Below are 16,923 nucleotides of genomic sequence, written 5' to 3'. Positions count from 1 at the left end.
AGTTACATCTATTACACAGTGGCCAGGGGCTTTAATGTGAAGCTGGCGTGAAGTTAGATACTGAAAAAACAACTTTTTTCCTTCACAGAGACATGACCCAGGATTTCATTTTTGTCTTGCTGTTCTAGGAAGTGGAGATCAAGCAGGTTCACATTAGACAGAGTAGCTGTCCCAGGACTAGGCACCCCCTGCCCCACGACTCAGGCTGCAGGGGATCCTGGGGCAGAGTCCTAGTCTCAGACCCTTTCAGGAGTCTACAAGTTGGAAACAGAAGACTTAATGGTTAACTAATAAGAAAGAAACGCTGTAACATAAAAAGAGCAAGTAGTTAATATATTCTGAGCTGAAAATCACATTTGTTTTTCTTTGCCTTCAGAGATCTTATTTAAAATGTTTATCTCGTACCCTAAATGATACCTTATCATATGTGGTATCTCTTTGAATACATCACTGTAAATGTTCTTTCTTTGAGTTGAACCTGAGATGATGCAATTTAAATACACTTGTCAAAGATAAAAAAAAAAAAAGAAAATGTGAATAAAAAAATAAGAAGTAAAAATCATGTCCATAGCCCAAGCATATCAAAGTAATCACTGTTCATATCCTCTCACACATATTGCCACATTTTAAATGTATATGTAATCCTTATACCAGTAAAAATTTGGCTTTACATCTGAATGTATTACAATTACATCATGTAATCCCCTTTAAAAATGCTGTTTTACTGACTACCAAGCACATGAAAGGATGTTCAACATCATTAGAGGTTCAGTTCAGCTCAGCTCAGTTCAGTCTCTCAATCGTGTCCGACTCTTTGCGACCCTATGAATCACAGCACGCCAGGCCTCCCTGTCCATCACCAACTCCTGGAGTTCACTCAGATTCATGTCCATCGAGTCAATGATGCCATCCAGCCATCTCATCTTCTGTCGTTCCCTTCTCCTCCTGCCCCCAATCCCTGCCAGCATCAAAGTCTTTTCCAATGAGTCAACTCTTCGCATGAGGTGTCCAAAGTACTGGAGTTTCAGCTTTAGCATCATTCCTTCCAAAGAAATCCCAGGGCTGATCTTCAGAATGGACTGGTTGGATCTCCTTGCAGCCCAAGGGACTCTCAAGAGTCTTCTCCAACACCACAGTTCAAAAGCATCAATTCTTCGGTGCTCAGCCTTCTTCACAGTCCAACTCTCACATCCATACATGACTACTGGAAAAACCATAGCCTTGACTAGATGGACCTAAGTAATGTCTCTGCTTTTCAATATGCTATCTAGGTTGATCATAACTTTTCTTCCCAGGAGTAAGCGTCTTTTAATTTCATGGCTGTAGTCACCATCTGCAGTGATTTTGGAGCCCAAAGAAATAAAGTCTGACACTGTTTCCACTGTTTCCTCATCTATTTCCCATGAAGTGAGGGGACCGGATGCCATGATCTTCATTTTCTGAATGTTGAGCTTTAAGCCAACTTTTTCACTCTCCTCTTTCACTTTCATCAGGAGGCTTTTTAGTTCTTCTTCACTTTCTGCCATAAGGGTGGTGTCATCTGCATATCTGAGGTTATTGATATTTCTCCTGGCAATCTTGATTCCAGCTTGTGTTTCTTCCAGTCCAGCGTTTCTCATGATGTCTTCTGCATATAAGTTAAATAAGCAGGGTGACAATATACAGCCTTGACATAGAGATTATTGAAATGCAAATCAATATCTAAATGTGATACTGAGAGGGTAACAGGCAGGAAGGCCAGGGGTCTCCAAACGGAGGAAATAGGGTGCAAGTGTCAGACATTTTTATCTCTCTTAAGCGGCAGGAGGAAACAAACTAGCGATATTTTTTTCTTCTCTATACAAATTTAAAAGGAGGTTTCTTCTAAAATACCGTGTTGCCATAATGACACCTGGTTTCACCTGAAGGTAACTATTCTCAAACCTTGAGTTAACCAATGCATTTTTCTTATGAAATGTTTGTCTTAAGCTATGCTAATGTACTATGCATTTACCCCAAACTCTGTCTTCAAGTCGGTTCCACCTAATGGCTCAGAACCTACTTGACAAACCAGTATGTTATACTCAGATATTGTTCCCCTAATTTATGTAAATGAAACTATTTTTATGGTAATCTGCCTTTCTACAAGATTCAAGTCAATCATTTTATGGCCCATCTGGTGCCAAGATTATCCCAAAATAAATCTTACGGGTGAGGGGCTTGGTGCCATTCTGAGTTTTAAGACATTCCTTTCTTTCATTAACAGACTGCTAGTGACTATATAACATCCAGCTGAAGACTAGCAGGGGGGGTACTCTTTCTGCCCCATTCTGATACCTATGTCAGAAAATTTCTCTATCTCCTTTATACTTTAATAAAACTTTGTCCTACAAAACCTCTGAGTGATCAAGCCTCATTTCTGGCCCCAGATTGAATTCTTCTCTTCCCGGATGCCAAGAATCCCGGCATCTTTTCGTTCACCAACAACCTTTCAATACCATTTCACACCCACTAGGATCACAGGAATATGAAACAATGGAAAATAAAAAGTTTTGGTGAAGATGTGAGATAATTGAAATCCTTATACACTGTGTTGGAAATGTAAAATGGTGCAGCCACTGTGGAAAATAGTCAATAAATTAAACCTTGAATTATTATATGATCCAGCCATCTCATGCTTAGATATGTACCCAAAAGAATTGAAAACAGATACTTGTACATGATTCTTTGTAGTGACACTGTCCATAATTGCCAGAAGTTGAATATTTGGGAAACAATCCAAATATCTATTAACAGATGAATGGGTAAATAAAATGAGGTATCATAATAAGGAATATTACTGGGTCATAAAAACGAATGAAGCACTGATATATACTCCAACATGAACGAACTTTGAAAACATGCTAAATGAAGGGAGCCGGACACAAAACATCCATATTATATATTTTCATTTATATGAAATGTGCAGAATAGATAAATCCATAGAGAGAGATTCACGAGATGGAGGGTGGGGTGGGGTGGGAAATAGAGAGCTGCTATTGGGTACTTTACTCCTTTCAGATGATGAAAATATCTTGAAACCAGACAGAGGAGATGTAGTGACTGTACAGTATTGTGAATGTACTAGATGCATGGAATTGAACCTTTCATAATGGTCAAAATAGTGAATTTTATCTTATGTGAATTTTGCATCAAGAAAAAATGCTATTTTATCCTAATTTTTCTCTTGCTAATCTGGGTTTTCATATAACAATATATTGTGAACATCCTCCCACAGCATACAATCATCATCTGGTGGTCTTTAAAAATCTTTAAGTGTTAAGTATTCAAGTCACTCTTTATTTTTGTAAATGGCATTATGTTAGGAAAAAGCCTTGTCTTGTGCCCAAGTCACAAAATCTCCCAATGACCACCAGGGAGCTGATGTCCGATGCAAAAGCAAGAGAGTTTTTTTTACCAAGCTCGAGCTGGGACTCCCACTGATACCAACGCAGCAGCTATAGGGAGGAGCCCCGAGTTCTGGGTTACATTGCTTATATAGGGTATTCTCGCACGAGAAATTTGAAAAACGGGAGTTTCTGGGTTGGGAGATGTCTAATTGGTTACCTTCTGTGGAAGGGTTAGGTGTTGGTTTCTGATTGGTTTTTATTTTCCCAGGCTGGCCCGGGTTCTGATTGGTTCCCATTTCTCGGGCTGGCCATGGATTCTGATTGGTTCCCATTTCTTGGGCTGGCCACGGGTTCTGATTGGTTCCCATTACCTAGGTAGACCACGAGTTCCTGAACATTAAGTCAGGAGATTTTGATCTGGGGTCCGATTGGCTCGAGGGTGGTGGGGTTAGGTCAGGGGATTTCCAAAGGCTCTTGGATTTTCAAAGGCTCTTTTCCTGGAACCTTACAAAATGGTTTTTCTGTTAACAAAACGGAGTAGCTAAGGTCCTTCAGTCTCACTATGTAAGGGATTCTCTTTATGCACTTTGATGGCTTGATATATCATAAGTTACAAATTGAGTTACTCTTAATCACATACCTTTGGTGTAGAAATTTCATTTATATGTAATAGATGCACATACACGAAACACTTTTCATACAGCATGTAATACCTGCTGACTCCAGACACTGTTCACTTGGTCCTAGTAACAGAGGTAACTAAGACTCATGTAGGTTCACTCCTCCAGTCCCCAAGGGCCTGTGTTTATTACCTATTTTACTGAGAAGGAATGTGAAGTTCAGAGAGGGCACATCAGCTGGAGAATGGCAAAGACCAGCTTTGACCATGAGCCTTCTGACCCCAAGCCCAGTCCTCATTCTGTTATGAAATCAGGAAACAATGGCAGTTATTCATGCTTGGTGCTGACTCTGAGCCTGGGAGTGTTGTTATAACCACTTAACTCATTTAAATTCATTTGAGAAGAGCATGCCCAAATTTAGTCTGCTGGTCCTGATTTGAATCCTGGAACCTGAAGTCCTTTTTTTTTTTTTTTTTTTTTTAAAACCAGGATGCATCTGGCTTTTCATAGTTTGTATATGTTGTATCTTGCTGCGTGGCAGGCAGGGCACTAAGCATGCGATAAGCATATTACTACCATAAAACTAAGCATTTTTCTTTTAAATTTTTAAAATTTTGAAAATTAAAAATTTTATAACTTTCAAATTATATTTTATAATTTGTAATCACATAGATTAGCAATTACAATGAAAAATATTTTGCAAGATTCATCTAAGGAAAGGAAACAATTGGTTACATGTAGACTACTTGTAGTCAAAGCCCAAAGCCTTTGGCTGTGTGGATTACAGCAAACTGTGGAAAATTCTTAAAGAGATGGGAATATCAGACCACCTTACCTGCCTCCTGAGAAATCTGTGTATGTAGGTCCGGAAGCAACAGTTAGAACTGGACACGAAACAACAGACTGGTTCCAAATTGGGAAAGGAGTATGTCAAGGCTGTATATTGTCACCCTGCTTATTTAATTTATATGCAGCGTACATCATGAGAAACACTGGGCTGGATGAAGCACAAGCTGGAATCAAGATTGCCAGGAGAAATATCAATAACCTCAGATATGCAGATAACAACACCCTTCCGGCAGAAAGCGAAGAACTAAAGAGCCTCTTGATGAAAGTGAAAGAGGAAAGTGAATAAGTTGGCTTAAAACCCAACATTCAGAAAACTAAGATCATGGAATCAGGTCCCATCACTTCATGACAAATAGATGGGGAAGCAATGGAAACAGTGAGAGACTTTATTTTGGGGGGCTCCAAAACCACGGCAGATGGTGACTGCAGCCATGAAATTAAAAGATGCTTGCTCCTTGGAAGAAAAGTTATGACCAACCTAGACAGCATATTAAAAAGCAGAGACATTACTTTGCCAAAAAAGGTCCATCTAGACAAAGCTATGGTTTTTCCAGTAGTCATGTATGGGTGTGAGAGTTTGACTATAAAGAAAGCTGAGCACTGAAGAATTGATGCTTTTGTACTGTGATGTTGGAGAAGACTCTTGGACCAAGGAGTCCCTTGGACAGCAAGGAGATCAAACCAGTCCATCCTAAAGGAAATCAGTCCTGAATATTCATTGGAAGGACTGATGCTGAAACTGAAACTCCAATATTTTGGCCACCTGATGCAAAGAACTGACTCGTTTGAAAAGACCCTGATGCTGGGAAAGATTGAAGGTGGGAGGAGAAGGGGATGACAGATGGTTGGATGGCATCACCAACGCAATGGACATGAATTTGTGTAGGCTCTGGGAGTTGGTCATGGACAGGGAAGCCTGGCATGCTGCAGTCCATGGAGTCTCAAACATTTGGACACGGCTGAACAAGTGAACTGAACTGAACTGAGACACTTAACAGAACCATTGTTCCTTCTACTTTGCTCTCCCACTCCAGGTGTTCGGTGTAATATTTCAATTTTTCTGTGCCTACACAATCAAGGACACGGTCATGACTGGATTGCTGAGGTGTCCCATCTCTTTGGGGAATGTAATAGTTGGGTTCTGATGGGGACCTCAGGTGGGCTACTTTGTTGGGTTTAGGTACGGACCGTTAACAAAATATGAGCTGTGTAAGCAAGAAATACTTCTCTCTATCTGGCTCTGTAAGGATCAAATCATTAGCCACTGCAGTCACTATTCAGCACAGAGGACAGGATGGGGTACTCTGTACACTGGGAAAAGAGGCAAAAAATGCCTTTAGATATTTATACATATATATATGTATATACATATATATGTATATACATATATATACATATATATATATATATCAGGAAAAAATTTTTATGAGCCTTAATTTTGCATCTTGCCATACTTAGAAAAGTACTTCGATGATTAACTGAGAAATTTGTTCCCCGTAAGGTGTATATGGGATTGTCTGTACCCCTTAGCCAAAATCACATGTATGCTCACCTCCCCTCTTACCTCTTTGGAGTAGTTTCTCAGAGCTATGTGAGAGGCTGTATCCTGGGCTATAGTCCTCAGTAGGGTCTCTGAATTAAACTGAAATTCACTGCTTTTACACTGTGTGTTTTTCATTTCAGTTGACAACAGGACCAAGGGGAACCATCAAGTGTAGCACTCTGGGAGCTAGCATCAGTTGAGAGGTGACACCACCCCCAGGACAGGGAGTAGCTGGTCCTGGAACACAGAGAGACGAGCTGAAACTGCAAGCAGGTGGCCATTGGATAGGATAGATGTCAATCCTCTAACCCCATCTGATTGCCTGAAGATGCCTCCCACTGACCAAATGTCATCTCCGTTCTATACCCAGAGAGGCTGTAGGTAGATGGCTAAAAACTCCTGTTGTAACAGGGAAGAACCAATGTGACTTTACATCAGATCTATTCCTTTATCTCTAACCTTTGTGCCGTGTTGCCAGTGCTTAGGCATGCTGATGCCGCACCTTTGTGAAAGAACATTGCCTATAGCCTGAAATATACGTGATAGCCCTTTCTCAAGACTTTGCCTCCCAGGATTGACCTTTACAGCCATAACACTTTTCATTCACTGTTGTTGTTGTTCAATCCCTAAGTCACTTCCAACTCTTTGCAACCCCATGGACTGCAGCACACCAGGCTCCTCTGTCCTCCGCTATCTCCCAGAGTTTGCTTAAATTCAGGTCCATTGAGTTGGCGATGCTATTTAACCATCTCACCCTCTGCCTTTCCCTTCTTTTTTCGCCTTCATTCTTTCCCAGCATCAGGGTCTTTTTCAGTGAGTGGGTTCTTTGCATTGGTGGCCAAAGTATTGGAGCTTCAGCTTCAGCAAAAGTCCTTCCAATGAATATTTAGGGTTGAATCTTTAACTGATTTCTTTTAGGACTAACTCTTTGCATTCCAAGGGACTCTCAAGAGTCTTCTCCAGCACCACAATTCAAAAGCATCAATTCCTTGGAGCTCAGCCTTCTTTAAGGTCCATCTGTCACATCTACACATGACTATTGGGAAAACCATGGCTTTGACTATGTGGACCTTTGCTGGCAAAGTGGTGTCTCTGCTTTTTAATACACTGTCTACATTTGTCATAGCTTTCCTTCCAAAGAGCAAGTATCTTTTACTTTCATGGCTACAAGCATCCTTCGCAGTGATTTCAGAACCTAAGAAAAGAAAATATGTCACTGATTCCACTTTTCTCTCTTCTATTTGCCGTGAAGCGATGGGACTGGATGCCATGATCTTATTTTTCTTTTAAATGTTGTGTTTTAAGGCAGCCTTTTCACTCTTCTCTTTTACCCTTTTCATTCATACACAGATAAAATGCTGCAAAACCGAAAATGCTTGTCTTCTTGCAGGTTTACATAAATATCTTGACAACAGCTACATAGAAAGCTTCAAGAACAAGGGATTATCTCCAGTGTCTGGCTGGACCCAAGAAGTCTACAAGAACCAACCACATCACCTCCCTTTCTAGTGTAAAAGAAGCCTGACTTCTAACTCCAGTACAATGCTTCTTTGGGTCAGTTGGCCATCTTCCCAGTCTGCTAGCTTTCCAGATAAAGTTATTCTTCCATGCCCCAGCACCTTGTTCTTTGTCTGTCTTGTGGTGAGCAGTAGAAATCTGTACTCAGTAACGCTGCTGCTGCTGCTAAGTCGCTTCAGTCATGTCCGACTCTGTGCGACCCCATAGACGGCAGCCCATGAGGCTCCACCGTCCCTGGGATTCTCCAGGCAAGAACACTGAAGTGGGTTGCCATTTCCTTCTCCAATGCATGAAAGTGAAAAGTGAAAGTGAAGTTGCTCAGTCGTGTCCGACTCTTAGCGACCCCATGGACTGCAGCCTACCAGGCTCCTCCGTCCATGGGATTTTCCAGGCAAGAGCACTGGAGTGGGGTGCCATTGCCTTCTCCTCACTAATGCTACTGTAGTCCATTTTCTCAACCTGGGTCAGTTTCAACTCCACATGTTGCTACAGATTGGGGTTCACTCACCTCCTGTGTACCTGGCCAGTACCTCTGCCCCCTGACTAAGTAGACACCTCTATTCCTATAGGCATTTTCCTCTCCTTTTAAGTAATGTTCTTGGGGGCTCTCTCCATTGGTTTTTGGGTGAGAAACCCCTCTTTCCCCCTCCACAGAGGTGTTTTCTATTGCTCCCTACCCCCACTGAGTGCCCCCACTTCTGAGTGGTTGGAGTGGTCAGAACTAGCATCACCCAATAAATCCCAACCAAGGAAGGGAAGTGAATGCAATTTACAATGGGTCTTTTGGAGCTTCCTGAAGTTTTCCTTGAGCCTTACCTTTCCCAAAACCAGCTCATTTGTTCTCCTGATATGTATGCCAAGAAGTTGGCAGCCCCAGTATACAGATTTGGTCAGCTCAGGCTCTGTGTGCCTTCAGGGGATAGTTAGGTTTCCTGACCTTTATTCTGGTAAGTGAGATGCAACAGTTGCTTCCTGCTTGAGTGTCTGGCTAGATTTCATCATCAATGCAGGGGTCCAGTACAGCTGTGGGCATGTATTAGTTGTTCAGTCATGTCTGAATCTTTGTGATCCCATTTTCTGTGTAGCCTTTCAGGCTCTTCTGTCCATGGAATTCTCCAGGCAAGTGTTCTGGAGTGTAGCCATTCCCTTCTCCAGGGGATCTTCCTGACCCATGAATTGAACCTGGGTCTCCTGCATTGCAGGCAGATTTCTTACCATCTGAACCACCAAGGAAGGCTAATACCTGTTTTTCCCACATAATGATATGGGGGTGAAACTGCCTCCCTTTCTCTGTGTATTTCAGTGTGTTTGAGGAAGTAAGCAATAATGACACCTTTTTAAAAAGTCTATTTGATTACCCCAACTTGTGCTGGGTCTTTACAGTCCTAGCAAGGCTTTAGGGGGCATGGGTGGTGATCTTTATTCAAGGCCCACTCCTCCATGTCTTCAAAGGCGATGTGCTCATGAAGGACTTCCCTGATTGTCCAGTCTGGAGCAGCCCCCTTGGTCACGTTCTAGCACATCTCAAGCTGTTGATTTCACTCATTATTGCCACCATCTGACTTGTTCTTATTTCCTGTTGGCCTCCTCCCTCAGACAAGAGTGCCATAATCCGGAGACCTTGTCTATCTTGTTTATTCCATATCCTGAGGTCTAGCAGAGTGTGTAGTACACAACAGGTGGTCAAACACAGTTTTGTTGTTGTTGTTGAACAATCAACTACCTGGGAAAATAAATCTACTTTTTGATTTACAGAGGAGGATACGAGACTCAGAGAAGGCAACTAAACTGCCCAAGGCCGCAGTCAGTGAGGCAGAGCTGAGACTTTGAACTCAGTGAGTTCTGTTGAAGGCAGAACTTGTACTTTCCCAAGACATGAGTGTTGACTTTAAAAAAAAATACAAAAAAAAAGATGCACAGTGTGAGAGTTGTGTGTTAGTTTTTTTGGGGGGGAGGGGGAAAAATGAGAACTGCAGCCAGGGATAGAGTATCTCAGATAGGTCTGAGGAATTTCTCCAAAGAGGTAGTGGGGAATGAGAATATACGTGATTTTGGTGAAGGTGGAGTTCATGCAATCAAGCGCTTATCTTACAAAAGGTTTTCTGCTAGTCACAAGGAGCTGATGTCACCATGGATGGTTTAGTGCTTTTCTAGATATGAAGAGATACAGGGATTGAGATTATGAAGTCAGTTCCTGAAAATATCTAATTATCTAAAGACCTGTTCCATCAGTTTTCCTGGAGCACAAAGTGCCTCATTCTCCACCCTGAACTCCCTTCAGGGCGAGTTGAAGGTCAGCAGCTGCGGCGGCACAGGGTTCAGTCTCCACAGAGGCAGCACATTTGCCCTTGGTGAGCCCGTTTGGCTTTGACACAAGAAAATGAAAAGCTGCGGGCCTGAGGAGAAGGGGGCACCAGAGAATGAGAGAGTTAGATGGTGTCACTGACTCAATGGACTTGAATTTGAGTAAACTCTGGGAGATAGTGAAGGACAGGGAAACCTGGAGTGTCGCAGTCCATGGGGTCACAAAGAGTCAGACACAATGAGTGACTGAACAGCAACAACATGAGGAATGGTGTAATTTCAGGCAGCAGGCAGCCTGCATGCTTGTTCTGATCCTGGAGAGATGGCAGCTGATGGTCCTGAAGCAGAGTTTTAGTTTCTTGCACAGGAATCGAACTTGGATAGCCTGGGCAACTTCCCTGGTGGCTCAGATGGTAAAGAATCTGCCCCCAATGCAGGAGACCTGGGTTCAATCCCTGGGTAGAGAAGATCCCCTGGAGGGGGGCATGACAGCCCACTCCAGTATTCTTGCCTGGAGAATCCCACGGACAGAGGAGTGTGGCAGGCTACAGTCCACAGGGTCACAAACAGTTGAACACAACTGAGCAGCTAACACGCATGCAGCCTGGGTGTGGGGGGAAACTCTGGGGAATTCTAGCTTCTATACCATCAAGGCTTAGAGACGAAGAAGGAAGGTGCCCTATTGTCTCTTGCCCCATTTGAAAAATGAATTTCTCTAAGGCAAGCCTGTAAAACACAGGTACAAAGTTTATTATCAGAGACACAGAATAACATGTGGAAAACCACACAGAGAAAGGTTGTTTATTTAGAACAGAAGCAAGGCAGAAGTACAGACACAGAGAGAAACAGTGCGGGTGTCCCCCCCTAAGGAGGAGGAGCATGGAAAAGAGGCAGTTAAATCATTTATATGAGCTTCCCTGGTGGCTCAGATGGTAAAGAATCTGCCTGTAATGCAGGAGACCTGGGTTTGCTCCCTGAGTCAGGAAGATCCCCTGGAGGAGGGAATGGCTTCCCACGCCAGTAGGGCAGTTCTTCCAGGTCTTTATTTACCTTTGGTCTTTTATCTCATTTCTTTGTTTACATCTGACCTTCCCTTTGGTTTTGTCACTCAGTGTCAGACTCTTTGCAACCACATGGGGTGTAGCCCACAAGGCTTCTCTGTCCATGGGATTCTTTAGTTGTGGATTGCCATTCCTTTCTCCAGAGGATCTTCCCGACCTAGGGATTGAACCCTGGTCTCCTGCATTGTAGGCAGATTCTTTACCATTTGAGCTACAGGGAAGTCCTTCCTACAGGGAAGACCTTCCCTAGGACCCTTCTCTATACACGTGCACATCTTTTTGCCCAAATGGGTACCAGTGCAGAGGCCTGGGGGAGGTTCAACAATACCTATTATGGGGTGGCAACCCCTCCCTTATTGACTCTGTGCATGTGCAGTGGGGGAGACTTCCTTGACCTCAGGAGCCATAAATGTGCTCATCTTATCTCTTTGTTCTAGCGGAGCTAGTTCCTGCCATTAACTTTGTCCTTGGAGTGTTAGGGAAAACAGAGTTGCAATTTACTCTGCTTAACAAAGTCCAGCTGCTTTGCCCAGGGCCCATATATCTCCTGCCTCAGCTCTAGAGAGATGTCAGGCCTATTCCTGGGAGATGTGTCTTCATGGCAAGATGAAATAAGAACTGCTCATCCATTTTACGTGCCAGCTGTGTCTTCTCAGGTGGCTTGGTGGTAAAGAACCTGCCTGCCGATGCAGGGGACGTGAGTTTGATCACTGGCTTGTGAAGATCCCCTGGAGAAGGAAATGTCACCCCACTGCAGTGCTCTTGCCTGGAAAAATCCCATGGACAGAGGACCCTGGTAGGCTTCAGTCCATAAGGTCCCCAAAAGTTGGACATAACTTAGTGACTGGACAACAACAATGTGCTCCTCACTGTTCCAAATTCCTATTTCTTTTAAAAAATTGTGTCTTACTGTTGGTGGGAATGCAAACTAGTACAGCCACTATGGAGAACATTGTGGAGATTCCTTAAAAAACTGGAAATAGAACTGCTATATGACCCAGCAATCCCACTGCTGGCATACACACCGAGGAAACCAGAATTGAAAGAGACACATGTACCCCAATGTTCATCGCAGCACTGTTTACAATAGCCAGGACATGGAAGCAACCTAGATGTTCATCAGCAGACGAATGAATAAGAAAGCTGTGGTATATATACACAATGGAATATTACTCAGCCATTAAAAAGAATACACTTCAATCAGTTCTAATGAGGTGGGCGAAACTGGAGCCTATTATACAGAGTGAAGTAAGTCAGAAAGAAAAACACCAATACAGTATACTAACGCATGTGGAATTTAGGAAGACAGTTAACGATGACTTTATATGCGAAAGAGCAAAAGCTACACAGATGTATAGAACAGTCGTTTGGACTCTGTGGGAAAAGGCGAGGGTGGGATGATTTGAGAGAATAGCATTGAAACATATATATTATCATATGTGAAATAGATCACCAGTCCAGGTTTGATGCATGATACAGGATGCTCAGGGCTGGTGAACTGGGATGACCCAGAGGGATGGGATGGGGAGGGAGGTGGGATGGGGGTTCAGGATGGGGAACACATGTACACCCATGGCTGATTCATGTCAATGTATGGCAAACCACTACAATATTGTAAAGTAATCAGCCTCCAATTAAAATAAATAAATTAAAAAAAATAAAAATTGTGTCTTAGTTATAGAAATTATAGCAGTTCAGCGTGGGTGATCAATGCATTAGAGCAGGGGTCCCCAACCCTTTTGGTACCAGGGACCAGTTTTATAAAAGGCAAATTTCCACTGATGGGGTGGTACAAGGGATGGTTTCAGTATGATCCATTCGCATGATGTTTTTTGTACACTTTATATGTCTATTATTATTACACTGTGAAATATAATGAAATAATTACACAACTTACCATAATACAGATTCAGTGAGAGCTCTGAGGTTGTTTTCCTGAAAGCAGATGGTACCATCTAGGGGTGATGGGATAACCATGGAAGTGAACGTAAAAGTCGCTCAGTTGTGTCCGACTCTTTGTGACCCCATGGACTATATGGTCCATGGAATTCTCCAGGCCAGAAAACTGGAGTGGGTAGCCTTTTCCTTCTCCAGGGGATCTTCCCAACCCAGGGGCCGAACCCAGGTCTCCTGCATTGCAGGCAGGTTCTTCACCAGCTGAGCCACCAGGGAAGCCTGGGAATGCCACAAGGAGTGACTAAGTAAAGATGAAACATCGCTGGCTTGCTCTCCCACCACTCACATCTTGCTGTGTGGCCCAGTTCCTGACAGGCCAGGGACCAGTACTTGTTCATGGCCGGGGAACTGAGACTACAATTCTACTTCCTCCAATTCCACCACAGTGTGTGGATTCCTCTGGTTTTTTCCCAATGTGTGCACAAAGTGTGCACACATACACACACATTCCTGTTTTATTTATGAATGGAACCTTTACTCACGTACCATTTTTGAAACATACTTTCCCCTACTGTGTCTATGTTTAATACAATGTTTGCAACTCTCTGTGACATTCTATCAGCCTATTTAACACATATGAAGAAAGTGGTTCAGAGGGGTGACATCAAGTGACCAGAATAGCTGATCTGATACAGGCTTGCCCACTGAACGGTTCTGGATGAGGGCGGAAGAACCCCTGGAGAAGGCACAGTGGGTGAAGTGTTTTCAACACAGGCCAGGGAACATTTCATAAGCCAGGCTTCCGTGATTTGGCAGCTGAGATGTTTTGTGTTTGATGAAAATCCACTGGGGATGCTACAGCCTCCTCAAGTTCTGCACAGAATTTCTTCTCCTGAGTCTGCTTGCCTCCTGTGCTGCCTCCCCTTTCCCTTCTACCACCTGATCCAAGAGTCAGGGGAGCCAGGTCACTAGACCCTGTCCTTGTGACGGCTGCAGAGACCTGCTGTGGCTTGAGTATTTGGTCCTGGCTACAGAAAATTAGATACCTGCTTAGAGCTTCAATATGGGGCTAGAATTTACTCTGCATGTTGCCCTTCATAAGGATCAATGTATTGTTGTTCCATAGCTAAATCCTGTCTGACTCCTTGCAGCCCCATGGATTGCAGCATTTCAGGCCCCTCTGTCCTTCACTGTCTCCCAGAGTTTGCTCAAATTCATGTCCATGGAGTCAGTAATGCTATCTAACCATCTCATCCTGTGCAACCCCCTTCTCGTTTTGCCTTCAATCTTTCCCAGCATCAGGGTCTTTTCCAACAAGTCGGCTTATTGCATCAGGTGGTCAAAGTATTGGAGCTTCAGCAACAATTCTTCCAATGACTATTTAGGATTGATATCCTTTAGGATTGACTGCTTTGATCTCCTAGCTGTCCAGTGGAATCTCAAGAGTCTTATCCAGCACTATAGTTCAAAAGCATCAGTGTTTCGGTGCTCAGCCTTCTTTATGGTCCAACGCTTACATCCGTGAATGGCTACTGGAAAAACCATAGCTTTGACTATACAAACCTTTGTCAGTAAAGTGGTATTTCTACTTTTTAATATGCAATCTAGGTTTGAAGATAATTGAAAATTTAATTTCACGGCTGTAGTCACTGTCCACAGTGATTTTGGAGGCCAAGAAAATAAAATCTGCCATTGCTTCTACCTTTTCCCCATCTATTTGCCATGAAGTAATGGGACGAGATGCCAAAGGTCAATCACATGGTATCAAATTTTAGCACAAATGTCAAAGGACAGCACCCACTTGTCCTTTTGTGCAGCCTGGATGTTCCACCCAATGCTTGCTCTTGGAGGCTGTTGGTTCTCATTCAGGTCTCTGCCCACCCTCACCCTTGGACTAAGGTAGGATGTTCTCTGGGCACATCACTCACCACTCTCCGACACATCCTTGGTGATTCATTCAATCATTGCCCATCTCCTCACAAGATGACAGCAGGGAAGATGTCTGCAGTGCTCACTGCTGCACCCCCATGCCTGAAATAGTGACCAGCACATAACAATCATGGTTGTATGAACAGCTCTGAAGGTATAGATTTTTCTCTTTATATTATAACTGAAAATTAGAATTAGCAGGATGAAGGAAGGCACTGTGCTCCCTGTATCCTTTCCAGAATCCAGACTCAGGAGTCTTATGGCAACATTTCCTAAAACTCGAAGCAGTGTACACAGCTCCCCTGGGTATCTATTTAGACACAGTTCTGAGTCTGTGTTTCCACACGGGGGTTTCTGTATTTACTTGCAAACTCTCAGGTGATACGGTGGGATGGCAGTTTGAGGACCACACTTTCGGCAGCCTAGCCTTGGAACTGCCCGATGCAAATCTTTCTCTCTTCCTCAGTTTTATAATAAGCATTATTATGTATCAGGCTTTGCTGTCATCTGTACAGTCTTACTTACCTAATTTGCTGGGGAGCTAGAGCAAGTTGCTTCACCTCTCTGAATCTCCAGCTCTTCTTCTGTAAAAGTTGGCTCATGCACTTGATCTTCCAAGGCTGTTGGAAGATTACATCAATAATAACGACAACAACAAAGAGTGACTCGCATTTACTGAACCCTTCCTCTGTCTTATGCGTTCTACAAGCATTGTCTCTTTTAGTGATCCCTCCCATTTTCCATGAGAGGTGATGCTAATGAAATGCCCATTTACACATAGGGAAGAAGGAGAGGTTCGTGGTTCAGGCTACCCAGCGTGAGGCCTGGGTCACAGCCTGTTTCCATCACATGTGTGACTTTGGGTGAGTCACTCACATAGTTTTCAGTGTCGAATGAAAGCAAACAAAAAAGTTCACACACGAGAAGGCTTCAGACAGCTTCAGTGGCCCCTGTTGGCAAATGCTGGGTGGTGGGTGCCATTTCTGCTCTAGGCTTCCTGCTTATTCCTGGCCCATAGTTGGTCTGCAGTGAACTGAACCCCTCTAGGCTCTGGGGCTCCTTTTATGTGTATGATGTCATTGCATGGTGGCCTTGCCACTTTAACCCTGATGTGAATGGACCTGCCAGGAGGCAGAGTCTACCTCTGTGGAGCAGAAGGTCATTCTTGGGGGAAGATGCACCCCACACCCCTGAGAACATTAGGATCCTCCACCTGAATCCCCCAGCCAGTGTTGAGGGGGAGGATGTTTGGAGTCTCCCTAGCATTCCACCAGTTTCAGGACAGTCCTTCTTCCCACTCTCCTGCTCAGTTTCTTTGCCAGGAGCCCCATCCTTCAAGTTCTCTGTCATCTGAGACCACACCACAGGACAATTCTGGACAGGATCAAGGAAGGACCAGGAGGGGACACCAGATCCACTGGGTGGTTCATCCTGGATGTGGGAAGATGATCCATGTGATGATACAAGGACCTCAAGATATCTCCCCACTGGGCCACTGAAGCTGTCTGAAGCCTTCTCGTGTGTGAACTTTTTTGTTTGCTTTCATTCGACACTGAAAACTATGTGAGTGACTCACCCAAAGTCACACATGTGATGGAAACAGGCTGTGACCCAGGCCTCACGCTGGGTAGCCTGAACCACGAACCTCTCCTTCTTCCCTATGTGTAAATGGGCATTTCATTAGCATCACCTCTCATGGAAAATGGGAGGGATCACTAAAAGAGACAATGCTTGTAGAACGCATAAGACAGAGGAAGGGGTCAGTAAATGCGAGTCACTCTTTGTTGCTGTCGTTGTTATTGATGTAATTGGCTGGGAATCCACCATTATAAATG

Source organism: Ovis aries, chromosome 5 (assembly GCF_016772045.2).
Source record: "Ovis aries strain OAR_USU_Benz2616 breed Rambouillet chromosome 5, ARS-UI_Ramb_v3.0, whole genome shotgun sequence".
In the NCBI taxonomy this organism is placed as follows: Eukaryota; Metazoa; Chordata; class Mammalia; order Artiodactyla; family Bovidae; genus Ovis; species Ovis aries.
The sequence above is the reverse complement of the archived record's forward strand: the minus strand, read 5'-3'. Positions refer to the sequence as shown.